The sequence below is a fragment of the Heterodontus francisci genome, chromosome 33, assembly GCF_036365525.1.
Source record: "Heterodontus francisci isolate sHetFra1 chromosome 33, sHetFra1.hap1, whole genome shotgun sequence".
In the NCBI taxonomy this organism is placed as follows: domain Eukaryota; kingdom Metazoa; phylum Chordata; class Chondrichthyes; order Heterodontiformes; family Heterodontidae; genus Heterodontus; species Heterodontus francisci.
This window is the reverse complement of record NC_090403.1, coordinates 44,315,297-44,337,442: the sequence shown is the minus strand read 5'-3', so window position 1 is coordinate 44,337,442 and position 22,146 is coordinate 44,315,297. Positions and strand designations below refer to the sequence as shown.

Genomic DNA, 22,146 nt, shown 5'->3' with positions numbered 1-22,146 from the left:
TACTTGTATAAAGTATTACTTCTGCACTGTCTGGTTTCAGCTTTGGATCTGATTGGATCAGTTTATCTCAGACTTAAGTGAAAGGGCCTTCCTCAGTTTTCTCGGTGTAAACCATATTAATGAGCTATAAGCCTCTGTAGTATATGGGTTTGAAAGGATTAATGTTTGGGACAGCATGAGTAATACCTCCCATTATGATAATGTAAGAGATTACGAGAGAGAGACTTAAAGGAGAAGCAGCAGGGCATCAGTGGAGTCAGACATATTTTATAAAGCTGTACAGTTACCTGATATGTACTGAACTAGTATTGTTAAAACTTACTGAAGACTCAGTAATCTCTCTTAGCTAGACTAACCAAACAAATAACATAGTTTTTGCTATACAACAGCCAGAAAATTCTGAAAAAATATTTGGAAGAAGGCTGACCTGAAAAAAGTGATACCAAAAATGTACTACGAGTGCGCAACCAGAGAAGAGGCTATGTAAAGCTCCAGAGATGATCCATGGGCCAGTGAGGCAGAAAGAAATCGGGGAGTCGGCTTGCAGAGAGAGACAGACATTCAGGCTGCACCACAGAGACATGGTGGTCAGTGAAAAAAATCCCAGTCCAGCAATTGCAGGTTTCGCGTGGAAAACCAAGCAAAGGTCGAGGATCTGGTGAGCAACTCTTTTAAAAAAAAAAAGGGTACAAAATTGTTTCTAATGGCGCACCACTGGGAAAAAACAACAATCCTCAACAAAGGCAGATTAGAGGTCGGCGCCATTCCACGAGGTGGGAAAACTTCCAGTACGGGAAGGAAAATTTAAAATAGAAAGAAAACGACCTAAAAAAAGTTTAGAAAAGCCATGGATCTTAAATTTACGCTACCAGAAAGGTTTGGAGACATGGAAGGATAAAATCCAACTCAAAACTGGCCACTTTGGAGAAAATTATTTTTGAGGTACAGAATTGCTTCAAAACTAGACAGCAAGCCTGAAGCAAAACAATTCAACACATTCTTTATTCCGTAGGAGCAATAGCAGACTTTGTTATTGCAAGACACGACATTAATGAAACATCAAATAAATTTGATGAAGTCTTAAAAGCCTTTGATAATTATTTCAACCTGGGCAGCAACAAGATTCTAGAAAGGGCCAAATTCAACAGAAGGGTCCAGAAACCAGGTGAACTGATAAATCTTTTATTAATGACCTTGACAAGATAGTTGAAGGATGCGAATATGGAGACCTGAAAGCAAAAATAAGAGACCACACTGCAGTAGGTATTGCTGATGAATCCCTATCAGATTTATTGTAGTCTAAGGAAGACCTCACCCGATACAAAGCAATATGGCTGGTGAGACAAGCAGAGGTCTGTAAGCAGAATGAAGCAATCCTGAGAGGTGAAGAAAAACCTTAGTTCAGGAAACCTCCAGCGACCATACAGTCCCTTAAGCACAGGATTGTAAAAGCACCAGAAAAGGTACATTTGGGAGGGAAAATGCATGAAAGCCATGAAACCCTGCCAGCTCTGTGGTACCAGCAAGACCCCAGATGCAAACAGTATCCTACAAATAAAGCAGAATGCTGTCACTGCAAGTTTTGGGAAGATGTGCCAAAGTAAAAACTCTGCTTTCACAAGTTCTAACGGAAAAGTCTTCATGCACAGAGCTATTAATGAAGTTGAACAATCTCCATCAGAAGAGAAATCAAAAAACTTCCTTGGTGAGATCAATGACCATAATCATGCATTCTGGACTGCAGTCAATGGACATATCACCAACTTTAAACTAGACACTGCAGCAAGTCTAACAGTTTTAGCAGACACATTGCCTGCAACCAACAGAAACTCAGTTAGAGTCCAGGAGGGATTGAACTTAAAGTCAAGGGAAAACTACAGGCAACACTCCAGTACAAGGAAAAGCAGATATTGGAAACGCTATGTTCTACAGAAATTAAGAATTTTCTCTTTTAAGTAGAAGAGCTTGTATAAACCTTCATCTTATCAGGAAAGTGGAAGAAGTTAGGCAGCAAGAATCCAAAAAGACTTTCCAAAATTATTTACTGGTCTAGGACGACTTCTTTCTTTTGGGCCTCCTTATCTCGAGAGACAATGGATACGCGCCTGGAGGTGGTCAGTGGTTTGTGAAGCAGCGCCTGGAGTGGCTATAAAGGCCAATTCTGGAGTGACAGGCTCTTCCACAGGTGCTGCAGAGAAATTTGTTTGTTGGGGCTGTTGCACAGTTGGCTCTCCCCTTGCGCCTCTGTCTTTTTTTAAGGACGACTTAAGGCCCAATATAGTATTACTTCGTGAAAAAGATGCTAAACGTGTATGTCTTTTCACAACTAGGAAGATACCACACCCACTAATGAAGCAAGTCCAATGTGGATTAGCACCATCAGAACTGCGATTGGGAAGGATGTTCAAAACACAACTTTCCATACTACCCAAAAAAATTACTTCTAGGGCTAGGATTATCAGAGAGCTCAAGACAGAGAAAAGTCTCATTTAAAACAACAAGCTTATAACTATGACAGGCGATATCATACCAGGAAACTACCCAAGCTGACGGAAGGCGAAAAGGTATGGGTACGAACCAAGCCAGAGACGGAGTGATCATCCAGAGAAGCAATAATCAGAGATCTTATTTAGTACATACTTCAGAAGGTACAACAAGTAGAAACAGGAAGCATCTTATTTCTATTCGTCAAAGATGTCAATCAGTGATACATTTGGATGAACCAGATTTTAAGCCTGAAATTCAGAAAGCACTGGATACTACAAACCTCAATGAAGGCCATCCACGTCAAGAAACAAGAGTTTAGAGAAAGACTACTAATCTTCCAAATCTGACAACACCACGATCAGGGAGAGTTGTGAAGCCTCCTGACACATTGAATCTGTGATATCAGAGAGTTGCAGTAGAATGTAAAAGTAAAAATTAATGCATAAAACAATATGGACAAAAACTTGGGGGGGGGGGGGGGGAGGGGGAGAGAGACATGTAGTATCAGTGTTTGAAAGGGTTAATATTGGGACAGTGTGAGCAACACCTCCCACTATGATGATGTAAGAAATCACAAGAGAGACTTGGAGAAGCAGCATGCCATCAGTGGAGTTAGACCTACTTAAAGCTCGCTCACAATCATGAAAGCCACACAGTCCGAGCAGCAGTCTGTCATTTGCTAAGCACCCGGACTGGTTCCTCTCGTGTAGCTGCACATTTGAACTTGGTTAAAATTCAGGAAGTGAATTCTGTTCCCACGGAGCTATTGTCAGAACAGATCACTGCAAATATAATCGGCCCTTTATTCTGAGCTTCAATTGGCGAAAGGTTGTGACTCTGCCCTAATTATTTTGTCTGCAGCTTAAAAAACAGCCACTGTTTATTTTATTTTATAAACCAAAGCTATAAATGTGCGAAGCTTCAATCCACCTTAGTATGTATTGGAATCTTGTTCATTTCTAACAAATACTGAAGGTTACATTTTATGGGCAATGCAATATTCATTGAAAGTTTTAGCAGAGCTCCCAAAGGCTCAGTTGCTTAAAAGAGAGAACATCTGAATGATTCAGATCAGGGAGGCACTCGTTTCATCCACAATTGGTGTGGAGTTAGCTGATCTCAACCAGACATGTGGCACAGGATTCACAACTGGCCTCAGTGCTCTGGAATAGAGAGCAAAAATAACTCAGGTGGGACAGCCATCCTGATCACCAAGCTTATGAAAATAGATTAATTGGGGGAAGGCAAAGAAAATGTACAGAGAAAAGTTAAACCCAGTGTTATACAGCATTTAAGTGAAACAGGGAGTACAGATCAGTTTAGGTTCGCTCGATACATTTGTGAAAACTTCAACACCTTTCTAAACCCAGTTCACCCATCAAGACTATGTTTTCGTAGTTTATTTCTCTCATCACAGTGCTCATTTAGCTTGTTGACTTGAGCGTTAGCATTCCAAAGAAGTTTTTCTGTTATACTAAATGAAACATCTGTATTGATAAAGCAACTTATTACACAGAATCATAGAATCTTACAGCACAGGAGGCGGCTATTCGGCCCATTATGCCTGTGCTGGCTCTTCAAAAGAGCTAAACATCTCTCAGGAACAGCACAGAACACTTAAACATCCACTCCATCCATCACCCACGTGTCACGCTGCAGCATGTCCTAGCTACAGGATGCATTGCAGCATGTTGCCAAGGCTTCTTTGGTAGCACCTCCCAAACCTCCAGCACCTAGAAGAACAAGGACAGTAGGCACATGGGAATACCATCACCTTCAAGTTCCCTTCCAAAATTCCCTAGATTCAGGGAAGGTTCCATTATACTGGAAAATAGCAAATGTACCTCCTTTATTCAAGAAGGGAGGAAGACAGAATGCAGGAAACTACAGGCCTGTTAGCTTAACATCTATCTTAGGGAAAATGTTAGAAGCTATTAAAGATGTTATAGCAGGGCACTTAGAAAAATTCAAAGTAATCAGGCACAGTCAATAGGGTTTTGTGAAAGGGAAATCATGTTTAACCAATTTATTGGAATTCTTTGAGGGAGTTACATGTGCTGTGGATAAAGGGCATCCGGTGGATGTATTGTACTTAGATTTCCAGAAGGCCTTTGATAAGATGCTGCATCAAAGGTTATTGCAGAAAATAAAAACACATGGTGTAGGGGGTAACATATTGGCATGGATAGAAGATTGGCCAGCTAACAGGAAACAGAGAGCAGGCATAAATGGGTCATTTTCTGGCTGGCAAGCTGTAACGAGTAGTGTGGCACAGGGATCAGTGCTGGGGCCTCAACTTTTTATAATTTGTATAAATGACTCAGATGAAGGGACCGAAGGTATGGTTGCTAAACTTGCTGATGACACAAAGATAGGTAGGAAAGTAACTTGTGAAGAGGACATAAGGGAGCTACACAGGGATATAGTTAAGTTAAGTGAGTGGGCAAAGAACTGGCAAATGGAGTATAATGTGGGACAGTGTGAAATTGTTCACTTTGGCAGGAAGAATAAAAAAGCATATTATCTAAATGGTGAGAGATTGCAGAGCTCTGAGACACAGAGGGATCGCTAGTGCATGAATCACAAAAGGTTAGTATGCAGGTACAGCACGTAATTAGGAAAGCTAATAGAATGTTATCGTTTATCGCAAGGGGAATTGAATACAAAAGTAGAGAGGTTATGCTTCAACTATACAGGGTATTGGTGAGATCACATCTGGAGTACTGTGTACAGTACTGGTCTCCTTACTTACAGATGGATGTAAATGCATTGGAGGCAGTACAGAGAAGGTTTACTAGACTAATACCTGGAATGGGTGGGCTGTCTTATGAGGAAAGATTGGATAAGGCTAGGCTTGTAGCCGCTGAAATTTAGAAGAGTAAGAGGTGACTCGATTGAAACATACAAGATCCTTGGGAGTCTTGACAGGGTGGATGTGGAAAGGATGTTTTTCCTTGTGGGAGAATCTAGAACTAGGGGTGACTGTTTAAAAATAAGGGGACGTCCATTTAAGACAGATGAGGAGAAATTGTTTTCTCTGAGGGTCATGAGTCTTTGGAATTCTCTTCCTCAAAAGACGGTGGAAGCAGAGTCTTTGAATTTTTTGAGGGCAGAGGTAGATAGATTCTTGATAAGCAAGGGGGTGGAAGGTTATCGGGGGAAGGTTGAAATGTGGAGTAATCAGTTCAGCCATGACCTTATTGAATGGCGGAGCACTCTCGAAGGGCAGAGTGGCCTACTCCTGCTCCGAATTCGTACGTTTGTACGTTCATATGTCGCTGGGTCAAAATCCTGGAACTCTGTGCCTAATAGCATTGTGTGAGTACCTTCCCCACATGGACCGTAGTGGTTCAAGCAGCACCAAACTCTCAAAGGCAACTAGGGATTGGAAATAAGTGTGGACCTTGCAGTAATACTCACATCCCGAGAATGAATTTTTGAAAAACTTCACACACAATGAAACTTTTGAAAGTACAGCCACTGAAACTGTGTCGATCAGAATTTTGAACACATCGAGATTTGGGGCAGCACAGTGGTTAGCACTGCAGCCTCACAGCTCCAGAGACCCAGAAACCCGGGTTCGATTCTGGGTACTGCCTGTGCGGAGTTTGCAAGTTCTCCCTGTGACCGCGTGGGTTTTCGCCGGGTGCTCCGGTTTCCTCCCACCGCCAAAGACTTGCAGGTGATATGTAAATTGGCTGTTGTAAATTGCCCCTAGTGTAGGTAGGTGGTAGGGAATATGGGATTACTGTAGGGTTAGTATAAATGGGTGGTTGTTGGTCGGCACAGACTCGGTGGGCCGAAGGGCCTGTTTCAGTGCTGTATCGCTAAATAAATAAATAAATCTCAGAAACAGCAGTAAGATGAATGACCAGTTCATTTGTTCTTGGGAATTGTTGAGGGATGTTGGCTGTGATTGTGAAGTACTCTTTAAGTAGTGTGATAGGATCTCTAATATCCACCTGAACATTAAGGTGGGCACCGGAGTTTCACATTTCATCGCAAAGATGGCACCTCCAACAATGCAACACTCCAAGAATATGACCATGCAATCTTCTGATAGTACCAACATGTCTTATAAATGATGTAATTGAAGAGGGAGTTTCTGTATAAAGCCTATACTATCTGCTTTATTATTTAATTCTGAATTAGAGATGTGGGACTTCATTTATGTGGAGAGACGAGAGAAGCTGGAATTGTTCTCCTTAGAACAGAAAAGGTAAAGGGAAATTTAATGGAGTTGTTGAAAATTGTAAGCAGTTTTGATAGAGTAAATAGGGAGAAACTGCTTCTACTGGCAGGAGGATTGGAAACCAGAGTACATAGATTTAAGCTAATTGAAAAATCTAGGCAGATGAGGAGGAGAATTTTTTTTTTTTAAATGCAACAAGTTAATACAGAACGCACTGCCTCAAAAGGATCATGGAAGCAGATTCAATCTTAACTCTGAAAAAGGGGATTGGATATACACTTGAATGGAGAAATTTTCAGGGCTATGGGGAGAGAGCAGGGGTTTGGGACTAACTGAACCAGCACAGACACGATGGGCCAAATAGCCTCCTGCTGTGCTCTATGATTCTATCATTCCAAAGCAGGACAAGAATTCTGAATCCACAGCAGTATCAGTTACCCAATGTAATGACAACCCGAGAGGACTAATTAAGTCTGATGATGTAACACACATTTCCACATGGCACTGTTATTAGTTATAAGCGGGTGCAGTTATGCAAATGAAGGCCACAAAAGATGGTTTGAGGCTTGAGACGTCACACGATCAAGGGTGGTGAGTGAGCAGCAGAACCAGGCATTAGATGTAATAATTGCATACCAACAAGGATGGTGACCATAATCTACGTCTTTTAGAAGTTGAATCTACCTTGTAAGAATAAACAGCAACCACTCTGAATTATCTTCGCTCAGAATGCTCCTATCCTACAAGAATCACTCCACTGTTGGTTTAATAAATTTTTTAAAATTTGCCCGACTAAACTTTTAAATCTTTAGCGCTTCTGCCATAATGGTTATGAGTTATGGCACACAAGCACTCCCCGTCCCGTGATCTACAACCTAGTTATTTTTACGACATTAATGATCAGTACAGAGTGTGCTACAGAGACAGATAAGAGACAACTGAGCAAAGATCACAATAATTAAATGGGGGGAAAAATGTGAGTCATTTATACCACTGAGTTTGGTTCCTCATTAAAAGGCTTTTCTGAATGCTCAGGAGAGAACATAACACAGTCTGTCCTGCCTGATTTGATTAAATCTTTAAACCCACCAAGGGGCCAGTCATCATTGTCTTGTGACATGCAGCACACTAGTGGGTACAAAAGTGATCATGATCAGAATATAGTGAAGAGGATTCTGCAGACCATTTTTTTTTTTACAACCTAATGCAATGAAATAAACATTCCCATTAAAGGCCATCAGGTCTCCCATGTATTATAAACAAGACAAACAGTCTTAAAAGTTGCTCATACATTTACCCACTGTCCACAGAGTCCTCGTTTTTTTACTACCCACTGCTGTATTGTAGAAAATAAATCTTCCGTTAATAAAAGGCAGTTTTATCATTTCATTTAAATCCTATCATGGACTCCTGAACACTTAGATGTTATGACGAGATCATATTCCTTCGTTTTCACCAGTCCCCAAAGGGTCTTTTTTTTGGGGATAAATTATGTCATCTGAACAGTGAAATGCAGCAAAATGCAAGTTTATAGTAAATATAAATGTGCAATATGGTGGAATAGTATCTTGGGACACAATAAATGCTCCAGAATGTTACAGTAGAGGGACTTGGCAATGACTCTCACACTTGCAGCTCCAGTTGTTCTGTAAGATGGAGATATTAGCCAGAGGCCACTCCACCCTGCCAGGGAGGGAATCTCAAACAGAGAGTTCCAAGGCCATTGGTGGGTTCTCCTTTAGGGATAGATCACGTAGCTTAGTCCCAGGCTCCCATCTCATTCTCTTAGTTGGCAAAATGCTGGGAGATCTTTAGGAGTGTAAGATAAGAAAACACATTCTTTGTAGCTCTAAATTAGTTCACTGATAAATATTGCTTAACAATGAGTTCATAAGATCCCCAATATAGATGTTGCAAGGATACCTTCACAAAAGCCTTCGTCATTGATTGAAAGTCTTCTCCAGATAACCCACAATGTCATTATTTTTCCTTCAGTGTCAGATAATATAAAACTGGAAAAGCTAAGAATACTTAGCAACATATTCAGAGTAAAACCTAAAGGATCAAAACAATAAAGGGACTCCAATGTTTGCTGTGATTTCATTTCAATGGAATGATACCCATTGGCCTAAAGGCAAAGTAAATGGCAGAGTTTTCCCTCTCTAAATTAATGTTACATTTATTCAGATGAGTCTGTCAATGTCATATTGTGGCGGTGTTAATAGATTGCAGCTGATATCACTGTACAGTCTGTTTCTAGTTTTGGAATCCACAGGCACGCCTCTCCAGTGATACTCAAACACTCCAAATGATGATACCAAGGAAGCCCAGTAAAGACATCTAGACATTCCTCCCTTTCAAGGTTCAGACTCTTTTCTCTCTCACAGGTCAAGTAGAAGACAAGGCAGCAGCCGTGCCTGTGGGAAAGCCTGACACCTCAGAGGAGGAGGAGACAACTGAGGAGGCAGCGTCACAGCATTCCACTGCAGATACTCTCACGTCAGTGGGCATTTGATTGTGTAGAGAAATGGTGCCTTCCTTCGGTGAGCACAGCACTGACCCGGCTGTGAAGCTGACGGAGCCAATGTGAGGTGCGACCACTCCCAGTCGGAGGACTGTGGAAGGGCATGCTGAGGCTCAGCTTCAGGCTGCCAACATGTCTCAGGAGTCATCAACAAGGCAGATGACGCTGGAGCTGCAGTGTGACATCTGTCAGAGCTCCCAGAGGCTTTGCGCACCCATGTGGGGATGATGGAGGAGTCCATCCAGTCATGTCTCTGGTGTATGCGTGCATGACCTCCTCCATTGAGAGAGAGTGAGGATCCTCATGGAGTGCCACATCCAGCATACCTGCCAGTGGATGCAGGAGATGAGCACTGACCTGCACACCATCACCTCTTCTATGAGCTCTGTGGATCAATGGCTGGTTGAGAAGGACACAAGATGCCAGGTACGCATGCTCCTCAGGTGAGCAGGGAGGGACAAGTGGCTGCCTGAGTCCCTGGGAGCTCCTCTCAAGACACTCCTAGTGTGGACGACGGCTCCTCAGCCCTCTGACCATGACACCCATGCTTCATGAGGCTGTGAAGACAGAAGTGGCTCCTCCACATCATCAGCTGCTTGCGCAGGGGGAGCACAGTATAGGAGCAGCCACACGTGTAAATCCACCTAGCTGCACTTGGGTGCTGCATAGTTTATTGCCTTTTATCACATTGTTGCCTAAATGTGTGAAATGAAATATAATCTGTTGCACCACAATGATTCATGTACTCTGCTCTGCACTATTGGGCCCTTACCAGCTGGAGTGCCCTTGAGAAGAATGTGATGGAAAGGTCCTGACCACATGAGGTCATTGCATTTGACATGCCTTGGCCTGATGTCATGAACATACAAATGAGGGGGGGGGGGGGGAGTAGGCCACTCGGCCCCTCGAACCTGCTCCGCCATTCAGTAAGTTCATGGCTGAACTGATTACCTACCCCCGATAACCTTCCACCCCCTTGCTGATCAAGAATCTATCTGCCTTTGCCTTAAAAATATTCAAAGATTCTGCTCCCACCGCCTTTTGAGGATGAGAATTCCAAAGACTCACGATCCTCAGAGAAAACATTTCTCCTCATCTCTGTCTCAAATGGACGACCCCTTATTTTTTAAACAGTGACCCCTAGTTCTAGATTCTCCCACAAGGGGAAACATCCTTTCCACTTCCACCCTGTCAAGACCCCTCAGGATCATATATGTTTCAATCAAGGATGGGCACAATGAGATCTTAAGGATATTCAAAGAAAGGTTAACAAGGCTGTAGGAGGGAGAAGTTTTAAGTTTTTACATGGGCATCTGAGAAAGACTCAGGAGAAACGGGTCTGTATTAGTCACTTGTGAGCCTCCCTGGTGCGTATGTCATTGTGCCTAGTCTGCTGTCCCTCAGGTGGACTGCTATTGTCTGCCTGTCTCAACCCCGCTCCAAATCTTCCTCAGAGGAGGAGGCATCACTCTCCAGGAGGTCCACACTTTCCAAAAGTTCTCCCCTCTGTTGTGCAGAGCACAGTACACCTCAATGATACACGAGACCCTTGATGGGTCATTTTGAAGGGCTCCATCAGATCTATCCTGGCATCTGAAACACATTTTCAGAGGCCCTATGGTCTGCTCAATCATCGCCCTTGTCATGTGCCAGCTGTTGTATCTCTCCTCAGCATCTGTGTTGAAGTGCCGCACACGTGTAAAGAGCCACGTCTTCAGGGCATAGCCCTGGTCACCCAGTATCAATCCTTGAAGGCACGCGGGCGGCCTGAAAAGCTCAGGCACCTGGGAATGCCTTAGAATGAAGGAGCTGCGACAGTTTCCTGGGAACCCTGCCCAGACCTGAAGGAACCATTTTGCAATGGTCGCAAACCAGTTGTACAATGAGTGAGTGGAAGCTGTTCCTGTGGATGAAGGCTGCTGCCTAGTCTGAGGGAGTCTCAACGGCAACAAGCGCACAGTTGATTTATACCCTGGACCTGAGGAATTCAGCCATGGCCTTGAATCCTCCAACCCTCTTCGCCTGACCGGCTGGATCAGAATGAAACTTCACCTACTGGCCGGCCCTCTTGAATGCGGCATTCATGACCATCTTGATGCAGCGATGAGTCGCAGACTGGGAAATCTCACATCTCCAGAGGAGCCTTGGAATGATCCTGAGGGGTAAAAATTCAATGCCACTGTGACCTTCACTGCCACAGGCAATGGGTGCCCCCTACTCCTTCCCCTTGGCCTCAGATCTGACTCCATCATAGCACACAGCTTGGTAACCACCTCCGCATCCAGACGGTCTTCGGCAACAATGCCGCTCTGACATTTGCAGGAAACAGAGCCTCTATTGGTAAACCCACTCTGGTGGGTAGCGTCCTCTGTGCATACAAGGATGACTGCAGTGCCCTCCTCGTCTGTGCACCCTTCCGCCCTTGTGATCCTCCTGCCCCTCAGGGTGTTGCAGCCTTGCTCCCAGTGGCTGCAGCTCTCTCACTCCCTCATGCTCCTACTCACTGGTGGTCTCAAAACCAGAGTGAATGATACCAACAGTCACTTGCAGTACTCACTTCAAAAGGTCACCCACTCCCCTTACTCTGCATACATAAGTTCCACCTCGAACAGAACACTCAATCTGCATGCCTCCAATGTGTTCGCCAAGTCTGCCCAGCTCATCAGTCCCATGATTTAGTCACTCTCACCCTTCCTGCACGGAGATGCTACTGTCTGCAATGACTGCCAACTTCAGCCAACACTGATCTTCCACTGAGCTCCTGCCACCTTATAGACGATGAGGCTCTGAAGAGTCATTCTTCATATGTGCCCCGGTAAACCTTCTCATACTCCAGAAAATACCTACTAATTAGCTCAATTGCCTGCCCACCACCAAGCGAGGTCTCCAACCGGCAGCCCGGCTGCCTCCAGCAAAAATTCATCAGCAGCATAAAGACATGGGCTTCCATATCAATGCATTCCCTGGTATTTTGCCATCCCACCTGCCTCCCAGCCCGTCACCTAGGGTGCAAGAAAATTCCGCCCAGGGTGTTCAAGGTTTACGTCTTTGTGGGCTAGATTGGTGAGTCGTCATTTTAAAATCCATGTTCATTTTCATATTTCCCAAGTAGAAATTTTAAGACCAGGCTAAGAACAGCTCTTTCCAAATCTTCTGGCTCACAAAATACAAGAAGAAAATAAAAGTATAAATAGGACCGAGTTATCTGCACTTCAAAGATTAGTTTATCAGTGCTCAGGACCTAATATGACCCACAGCCCACTGTTTGCAAATGCACACAAAATGATAAAAGTACCTTTCTGTTTTATTTTTAAAAAGGGAGTCTGTCTACGAGATCCACTCTGTATTCATGTAAATGTCTTTGAGCTGATTGCACTGGGTCACTGAGAGGTCCTTACCTACACAGAAAATGAACCCCAACATTCCCTAACCAGGGCAATGGAGTTAGTTGGGAAAGTAAGTAAAACAAATTAAAGGCTGTTGGCATGTGGTTTTCTCTGTTTTTACAGCACACATCACTCCCAAGTGGCATAAATGATCATTTGAGGGTAAGGACATTAATAGACACAATTTTATCAACTGCAGATTGTTGTTATCACCTAAAAGAGCTTAGAAATGCATACTGTTTTTCCAGTAAACCACTTAAGCACAAGGGTAGATTATTAATTAGCAAGGAGGATCAGTTGCCCGCTATACAAACCACCCAACTTTCTTTGCCACTGCTTTCGACTGAAGTGAAATTTGAACGGTTTCCATAATGAATGGCAGATCCTTCACACTAGTTTTACTTCCAAGCAGCAAGTTGAAAATCTATCCTAAGGCTTCTACATGGAATGTAAAATACATTTCCCAATTTTGGACAGCTGATGATCTGCAATGATTTTTCTTATGAATGGCATCACCCACTGCAAATAGTTGTTCTGCATTTTCATACGAGTTCATTATCACATATGAAGGAGCGCTTACATTTTGAATATGATGTCTCATTCTGGTTCCTGAGACTCAAGGAAGTCATCTGAGCCCTGGAGACAGTTCAGAAAAGAGCTAGATCCTTAGCAGAGGACAACTGACTTATGAGGAAGGACTGGAAAAATCTGGGTTTTTCAGCCTTGAAAGGAGGTGACATGATAGACACAAGAGCCGTATCATGCAAACACCAATTCCTTCACACCATCCTCACTTGGACATGTACAGCGATTCCTTCTTTGTAGCTGGGTCAAAATCCTGGAATTCCCACCGAGGCCACGAAGGATTGCAGCCATTCTAGAAGGCCCAACCCTATCTTCTCAATGCAGCTATAGCTAGGCAATAAATGTAGCCTTGCTAGCACTGCCCACATTGAGAATTTTTAAAAAGTACAAAAGGCCATGCTGTCTGCAGCTGCGTAGTATACAACAGGTATTACAGAATGGAGTATTCCTCAGTTTAATGGAAGATTTGAGGCTTTCATAGATTAAACACAAACAAGTACTAGGGGTTACACTAGCTGATGAAATTATGCAGATAGTTTGAGTTTTCAACCACAGTTTTGATGTTTAACTGCTAACCTGGCCCCTTTTAAAGAAAAACACTGCTCAGATGTTCCACATAGAGAAGAGATCTAAATTGGCCTGGAGGTCAAGAGACTAAAGGTTCCCTAGATTGGCAACTGCTCGACTCCACTCCACATTATTTCAAGGTTATAAGAACAGTAATAATATTGTTTCTTGCAGTTTTCATCTGCTTTCGTTTCATGATTTTGCAATTGGGATTTGATGTTTTTCACAAAGTGTGACATTCTCAAAACTTTTATATATAAATGGGTAGAATAATCTGTTCAAGCCAAAGGGAAGATCCATCTAAACGGTCTTATAGAAATTTTGATTGGTGCAGCAAGCGACACACTAACAATACATCACTCGACACTGCTTCTCGAAGAGTGGCATAGTTTCAAAGGTGATCTCTTGATTATGCTGCTAGACAGTCAATGGAGTGAAACAAATACATTGAAAACCAGTGCAATGCACACTGAACAACTCACTCTGTTCGCAAACGTGAAAACTCAAAACCATTTTACGTTAGCAATCATTTCATCTAAAAGACTTGCGTTTTATAAAACACCACTCATGACCACCAGACGCCTCGAGCACTTTACAGCGAACTAAGCACTTTTGAAGTATCATCACTGTTGTAAGAAACCAGGCAGCCAATTTTCACACAGCAAGCTCCCACAAACAGTAATGTGATAATGACCAGATAATCTGTTATTTGGGCTTGTGATTGAGGGATAAATATTGGCCAGGACACCAAGGACAACTTCCCTGCTCTTCTTCGGAATAGTGTCCAGGGCTCTTTTATATCTACTTGAGAGGGTGATAGGAGCCTCAGTTTAACGTCTCATTCAAAAAATGGCAGTGCACCATTACCTCAGGACTGAACTAGAGAGTGTCAGCCTTGATTTTTGTGCTCAAGTCCTGGAGTGAAACTTGAACCAGAAACTTTCTGACCCAGAAGCGAGAGTTCTACCAACTGAGCTACAGGTGACACTTCTACCCATATCATTCCTGTAATGAGAAGCTTTTTATGTTGTCTGATGCAACATAAATGAGATACATGAAGTTCAGATGATTGAAGATCCCATAGGTTTATTAACAGCTAACAAGTATATACGGTGCAGAGCTAACTATTTACATGACATGCCTCTTGGTGTTACCGTAGCAGAGTTAGACTGGCAGGTAGTCACATGACTGTATTCTGGTGCTCACCTCATTAGCATACTAAGATCTTAAAGGGACATCACTCTTGTAGGCAATCACACAACAATTCCTGATAAAAGTGAACAATTTTATCCTGTTCATATTTGACCAGATTTGTAGACCATAGTATGCCTTCACTAAAGTAGTGTTCTACATGGTTATTATTCTCAGCCTGCCAAACTATAGCAAATTAAAAACTGAAACACTGAACAATTAACAAGCATGGAAATAGCCTTCCATTAATTAGCAAGACTGAGAGCAGCACCGTTAATATTCTGTTTCGACCACCAGCAATCTAGCATAAAAATATGTAAACAAACGTTTCTTTTAAAACCAATTTCGAGCAGAGAGTTGCATTGCTAAGCCCTGCTGTTGTATTCAATGTGAATAGACTGCAGCTGCATATTCCTGTCCATGGGCTGACAGACCTAGACAGAACACCCTCTGATATAGCCTCATTTAACCCTTTACTTTCTTTTAAACAAAAACATACTGGTTAACTGCATGAAAAAAATTATACAACGGCATTGGGACACCAAGCTGTCCTCTTCTTCTTCTTTGGCCTCCTTGTCTCGAGAGACAATGGGTAAATGCCTGGAGGTGGTCAGTGGTTTGTGAAGCAGCACCTGGAGTGTCTATAAAGGCCAATTCTCGATTGACAGACTCTTACACAGGTGCTGCAGAAAAAATTGGTTGTTGGGGCTGTTACATATTTGGCTCTCCCCTTGCGCCTGTTAAGTCTCTTCGACTCGCCACACTTTAGCCCCGCCTTTATGGCTGCCCGCCAGCTCTGGCGATCACGGACAACTGACTCCCACAACTTGTGATCAATGTCACAGGACTTCATGTCGGGTTGGCAGACATCTTTAAAGCGGAGACATGGATGGCCGGTGGGTCTGATACCAGTGACGAGCTCACTGAACAATGTGTCCTTGGGGATCCTGCCATCTTCCAGGCGGCTCACATGGCCAAGCCATCTCAATCTCCGCTGGCTCAGTAGGGTGTATATGCTGGGGATGTTGACCGCCTCGAGGACCTCGGTGTTGAAGATACGGTCCTGCCACCTGATGTCAAGAATTCTCCGGAGGCAGCGAAGATGGAATGAATTGAGATATCGCTACACCAAGCTGGAGTGCAATGGATTAATGAGACATGGGTCCCTCATATGTAGCATCCACTATCATATGCTGCTAATCTCAGCCATGATGCTTTTGGGCGGTGCCAAGAGGAAGTCAAGTGCTTGTTCTGGAAAGATTTTGAGAAAAGGGACACAAAATCAGAGAGTGCATTCATTCAGAATGTTCTGCGTACCTCTGAAAGACCAGTTTCAAACTGGAATAGGGTGAGCAGCACGCTGTCTTCTCATCTGTGAATGGCACCTGGTAACGGAACCGAGGGAAAAAAGTGTCTTGCACACAAAAAAAACCAAAACAAAAGTTCTATGAGTAGTTGTGTAGTGAACTGGTATTTCACTTGAACTGATTGTCAGTTGAAAATGAGTCCCTTCTTCCACACTCTTTTCCCTTCTCCCCATGCAGCAAGCTATTCAGAGCTGCAGTTTTATGGGCTAAATCCAACATCTGATTTCTCAGCCAAGAGGCCATCCTTCTTACAAGAGCCTCGCAGGCTATTAAATTGGAGTGTGTCACAATTGTGCCCAATACTCTTCTCACTCTGTCACACATGGACACGTTCCGGCAGGGATCACCAGACAGCATTTGGGAGCAGAAACACGGACTTGATTTTTTCCCCCCCTTTCCAGCCCATGGTTGCCAAGACTAATTAAGCACCCCAATTTAGATATGTTAATTTTTCAGTAATCCGTAACAAACCATATCTGACTCATTGGCACACTACAATTAATCTAACTAAATTTATGATGGGAGTGAAACATTTGAGAATGAAATGTAAAGCTTGAAATCATTTTGTATACCCCATAGTCTGACTACTTTAACTCATTTCTTGTTCAGCTTCTAGCAAGTAAACCATTTTTTCTTTAAAAACACAACACTCTTCTGGCCTCAATGTTTTTGGCTCGAGCTAGTTTTTTTTCAAGTTAATAACAGTTGTGCCATACAAACAGCAGTAATTACTTCTTTGGCTCAAAACGTTTGGATTAAGTTCTTTCTAGCTCACAATGCCCTGGAGTTCATACTGTTGGCAATTCGGCTGCTTTCAGGACATGTTCAGTCTCCACCCAAGACTCTAGCAGAAGCTCTAATCACACCCAGCTCCCTTCACTTCCTTTTGTCAGCCCTCATGTCTTTGACAGGCCATTTCAGGTTTCAATATTTTGTCCATTGGAAGACCTTCAACAAAGACGACCGGGTGAACTTTAGACATTGACCAACCTCTCGGTGTTGCTTCCTGAGGCACAGTATGGGTAATGGAGCAATCATGTGGGATTAGAGGACAAGGGGGGGGGGGGGGGAAATGAACTGAGCAAGACACAAGACCAGAGTTGAAGCAAGAATTAAATGTTGATGTCAGCTTCTTGTGGCCTGGCAACTTGAAATGGCAAAGCCCAGGAGATGGATGAAGGTTGTTAAAGGGCCGTTGCCAAGATTGGAGAACTTCTTTGTAGAGTTTGGAAATGGAAACATTTCTGGGCTTCAGCTTGGGAGCAGAGAATGGTAGAGTTATTTTTATAAAACACATTTGCACTCTGATATATTACAAGTCCTTGTATGTAGTTACAAATTCAATAGCGATGTTCAAAAGGGAATCGAGTATATACTTGAAAAGGAAACATTTGAAAGGTTATGGGTAAAGAGCAGGGGTGTAGGACTAACTGGATTGCTCTTTCAAACAGCTTGCGCAGGCACGATGAGCTAAATGGGCATCTGTGCTGCATGATTCTATGATCTCAATCTTAGCCTAATAGTCATTCCCTTCTTGAAGTTGTGCCCTCTTCTCCCCATTTATTTATTTTTATTTATTTATTTATTTATTTAGATACAGCACTGAAACAGGCCCTTTGGCCCACCGAGTCTGTGCCGACCACAACCACCCATTTATACTAATCCTACATTAACCCCATATTCCCTACCACATTCCCACCATTCTCCGACCACCTACCTACACTAGGGGCAATTTCTAATGGCCAACTTACCAATCAACCTGCAATCTTTGGCTGTGGGAGGAAACCGGAGCACCCGGCGAAAACCCACGCGGTCACAGGGAGAACTTGCAAACTCCGCACAGGTAGTACCCAGAATCGAACCAGGTCGCTGATTTGAACCCAGAACCTTGAGACTCAGCAGAGAGAGTGATACCAACTGAGCCACAGCTAACAGCGTCTCTATTGATGTCAACTATTAATGCCGAATTCTGATAAAAGGACAGTTGAGACAACCCAAGTGGTGTGAAGACACAAAGTACACATAGTATTCTGGCCAGAGGACTTAGTAACAACTCAGAAACCTTTACGATAGCAAAGAAGAACAGCAAAACAAAATACTGCGGATGTTGGAAATCTGAAATGAAAACAGAAAATGCTGGGAACGCTCAGCAGGTCTGGCAGCATATGTGGCGAGAAAGAGAGAGAGAGTTAATGTTTCAGGTTGATGACCTTTCATCAAAACTCAGTTAACTCTGTTTCTCTCTCTACAGATGCTGCCAAACCTGCTGAGTGTTTCCAGCATTTTCTGGTTTTATATCAGCAGGAATAAAAAGTAATTGTACAGTGAAGAAATGCTCCCACTGCTGGGTTCCACTCCCCTTCAGAAGGAGACTCTTGGCTCGAACATACGTTGAACTCCCAGCACTAACTCATTTCTATTTTTTCAGCTATAATTTGAAAGCTGCCATTGTTTTTTTTTTTATTTGTCTGACAGGAGCTGTTATCTACTTTCAAGAGATCATGAGGAGCCTCCTCAGCACCATGATGGCTAAACAGACACGTCAGTGCTGCAGGTTTTAAACTCTTTCCAATCCAGCAGAATGTGACCATTAACACAGGGAAAATCTTCCTTCTGTTCCATCACTAGCAAAAACCCCAGGGGGGGGAAAAAGCCCTCCGATGCAGATGTTGATGTTTCAAATGGTAACGACAGCCCTATGAACTAGCTAGCCAGCAACCTCTTACACCCTGCTTTCAGTAAGTGGCTAACATTCAACCTGAAACTGTATGGGTGGAATGATAAAAATATTAGTGGTGCTTGAAACTAAATACGAGAGCTGCATACCCTGTGCTAAGTATAGGCTGTTTGATATGTGGGAGTTTCTCTTTGTTCAAAGTGCCATTCGAATAGATGTTACTGCCTCTATCAAGGGGCTGATGATAGTGCTTAAAGTCTCAAGAGCAGTTCATGTTAAAATGAGCTGAGTGACAAGTTTATTAATGGCGGATCATGGACTTGTGGTTTAGAGCTGTCGAAAAAATGCCATTAGATTTTATGCACAAATATGAGATATTTTAAAAGGGAGCCAATCGGAAGTCAGTGCATCAGCAAAGCAGTAAGGCCTCTTTGGTGGCATTGACGAATCACATTTCATGGGGATGGGTCTTAATCACACAATTACTTTAGCTTAACAATTGACAATGTTGCACCAACAGCTGACTTGCATACAAATTCCGACAGCAGCAGTTGTTAGCACCACAAACCAGGGCAGTTTTGCATTTATATAGGACCGCATCACATGTCTCAGAAATATCTCAAAGCAACTCATTATAAAATAAGTGCAGGGACTGTAATGTGGCTAAGTGTGGCCACCATTTTGAACACAGCAAGATCCCACAGTAGCCATGAACTGAACGCTAGTTTAGGATCTTATGCAAGTAGCATCATAGGAACTTCAACATCTACACGGAGCCCCAATGTTTCACCTCCGATAAAAAAAAGATGGTCTTTCCTCAGAACTGCACGAGTCTGCCATGCAGATCTTGAATCCACAATTGTCTAACTCAAAGGTGAGAGTGCTACCAACTAGCCTAAACCAATACTACAGAGATGTATAAGGTACTGGATTGCTTTACAATGGACTAACAGGCCATTTTTAGCATGCCATTTTTGGAGAAGTGTTGCATTATACTAACCTCATGTGGATCTCAGGAAAAATATACAAAGCGATTTACATCCAGAAATAAGGGCGGCTTCCAGAGGAAAGGGTTTTGTCCTGGTCTGACCCATTCCTGGATATAATAGAGCACGGTCAGACAAAGGATTAAACCACTAGTATATGATAGCTAGAAACAAAAGACTCGAGTTGTGGACTTATATTGATATTAAATCAATGAACTGAAAAACATCCCACGAAAGAAAGAAAACATCTGCTAAACTTGCACTGTTGTCCAAGCACACTTTGAGATTGTTTGTCCTCCTCCACATAGAGAGTTGATATGTGGCAGCTGCTGAGCCCAGTGAATCAGATAAAGAAGGACTGAAGTTGTTTGAAAGCCAACATCTGAATATTTGAACAAGGCAATCAACAAGACGGAGGGGTTTTTACAGCTTCAAAACTCTCCAAGGCTATCAAACTATTTAACTCTCACAAGTATGCAAATACTGGGAATAACTAACTCCAGTGTACACTCCAATTAGCTTTACCACAGTTTGCACGAGAATTGCCTTGTGCAAAACATGGCAACATGACTGTTAATATCAATCTCACATACCAAGAAAGATTACATTCAGTTTATGCTATTTGTATTATCCCGGGTTTCATTTCCAGGCCCAGAGTATTGCTGAGCCATATATATTTATCAAAATTTGGGCATTCCAAATTTCCAAGAACCACTGAAGGACTAGGATTGCCAAGTCTCCAGGAACTGGAGATTCATCCCCAGGACATTGCTGCGAGTAATATTCGGGAGTAAAATCAAAGGGGCGTTAAAAAAAAATGGTTATAAAAAAATATTGGAAAAGGGAAAAAAATGCTGTTTGACAAATATCATCCAATTATGTAATGAAGTGTTCACGTTCCAACTGGCATGGGAAAACTGTGAGCCGTGAAGATGGATATGTTGGGCAACCAATGGTAGGAGCGTAGGGGCCAGTCATGTGACAAAACCTCAAGAATACATTCGACTAGAATTCGCAATCCTATGGAGGATGGAGCTTTCCCGCACCGGCCCCCCATCATTACAGGCTATGCGCACAACTAGCTATTCTACATACATTTCGTTTTCTAAACTTGGTTTTACTTTTTGTTTTGTAAAACATCTGTGCTGCACAGTATGTATTGCACCATTAGATGGACATTTATTTTCATAGGTATTAACCATGGCTCACAGGTAACACTCCCTCCTCAGAAGCAGCTTGTGGGTTCAATTTCCATTCAAGAGGCCGGAGCAAAAAATTCCGGTTGATGCCCCAGGTTGAGACATTAAACAGAGTCTGTCCTTTCAGGTGGATGTCAAGGATACATCCCATCACCATTTCAAAGAACGGCAGACGTTCTTGTCAATATTTATCCCTCAATCAACACCTCAAGAGAGATTATCTGGTCATGATCACATTGCTGTTAATGGGAGCTTGCTGTGCACAAACTGACTAGTGTGTTTCCTACATTACAGCAGTGACTACACTTCAAAAGCACTTCATCAGCTGTAAAATGCTTTGGAACATCCTGAAGTCATAAAAAGCACTACATAAAATTAAGTCTTGCTTATTTTTCTTTAGCTACCATGAATAGAACTGAAAAATGGTTTTAAGCTATAAAACTCTTCTGTTTTGATTGTACATCATTTCACACCTGATATCAAATCTATTGCACACAGACAGAGAAACTTCAGCCACCTGAAAGTTAAAATGATGGGTGGACTATATATTGAGCAATGTGTCCTGATATATACTGACTGGCAAACTTTACTGGCAAATTGACTATTCATCATTACTTCACAGCTGTTGAATCGTTCTTCGGGAACACTGGCACATCAATGGTTGCAGATCAGACCAACTGTCGGCAAAAAAGACTCTAAACCTGAATGAATTGACAGGAAACACAAGTACTTTCGAGATTATAAGGTCATCTCAAGGAGTCAGCCCAGCCAGATCTTTGTGCATCTCTTGCAGCACAGGTAGAGGCCTGGCAGCAGCTCCATTCTGCAGTGATCTTGTTGCCTTGCCTAGGCAGGCTCGCTGCTGGAACCTGCCAGTCTGCTTGTTCACTTGTGCAGCTGAACCAACAGGTTCAAATCTCTGCCAGTCTGGGAAGCTGCCAGGCCCTGTCCCTTCATGGCCGAGTCCTGCTCCCTGCTCTCTGAA

General features: G+C 42.9%; 1 protein-coding gene across 5 annotated transcripts in view; it reads right to left on the bottom strand.

The window, feature by feature from the left end:
* plcl5 (phospholipase C like 5) overlaps positions 1 to 22,146 on the bottom strand; it is a 194,908-nt gene that overhangs the window by 76,114 nt on the left and 96,648 nt on the right. The gene's annotated exons all lie outside the window — the stretch shown is intronic.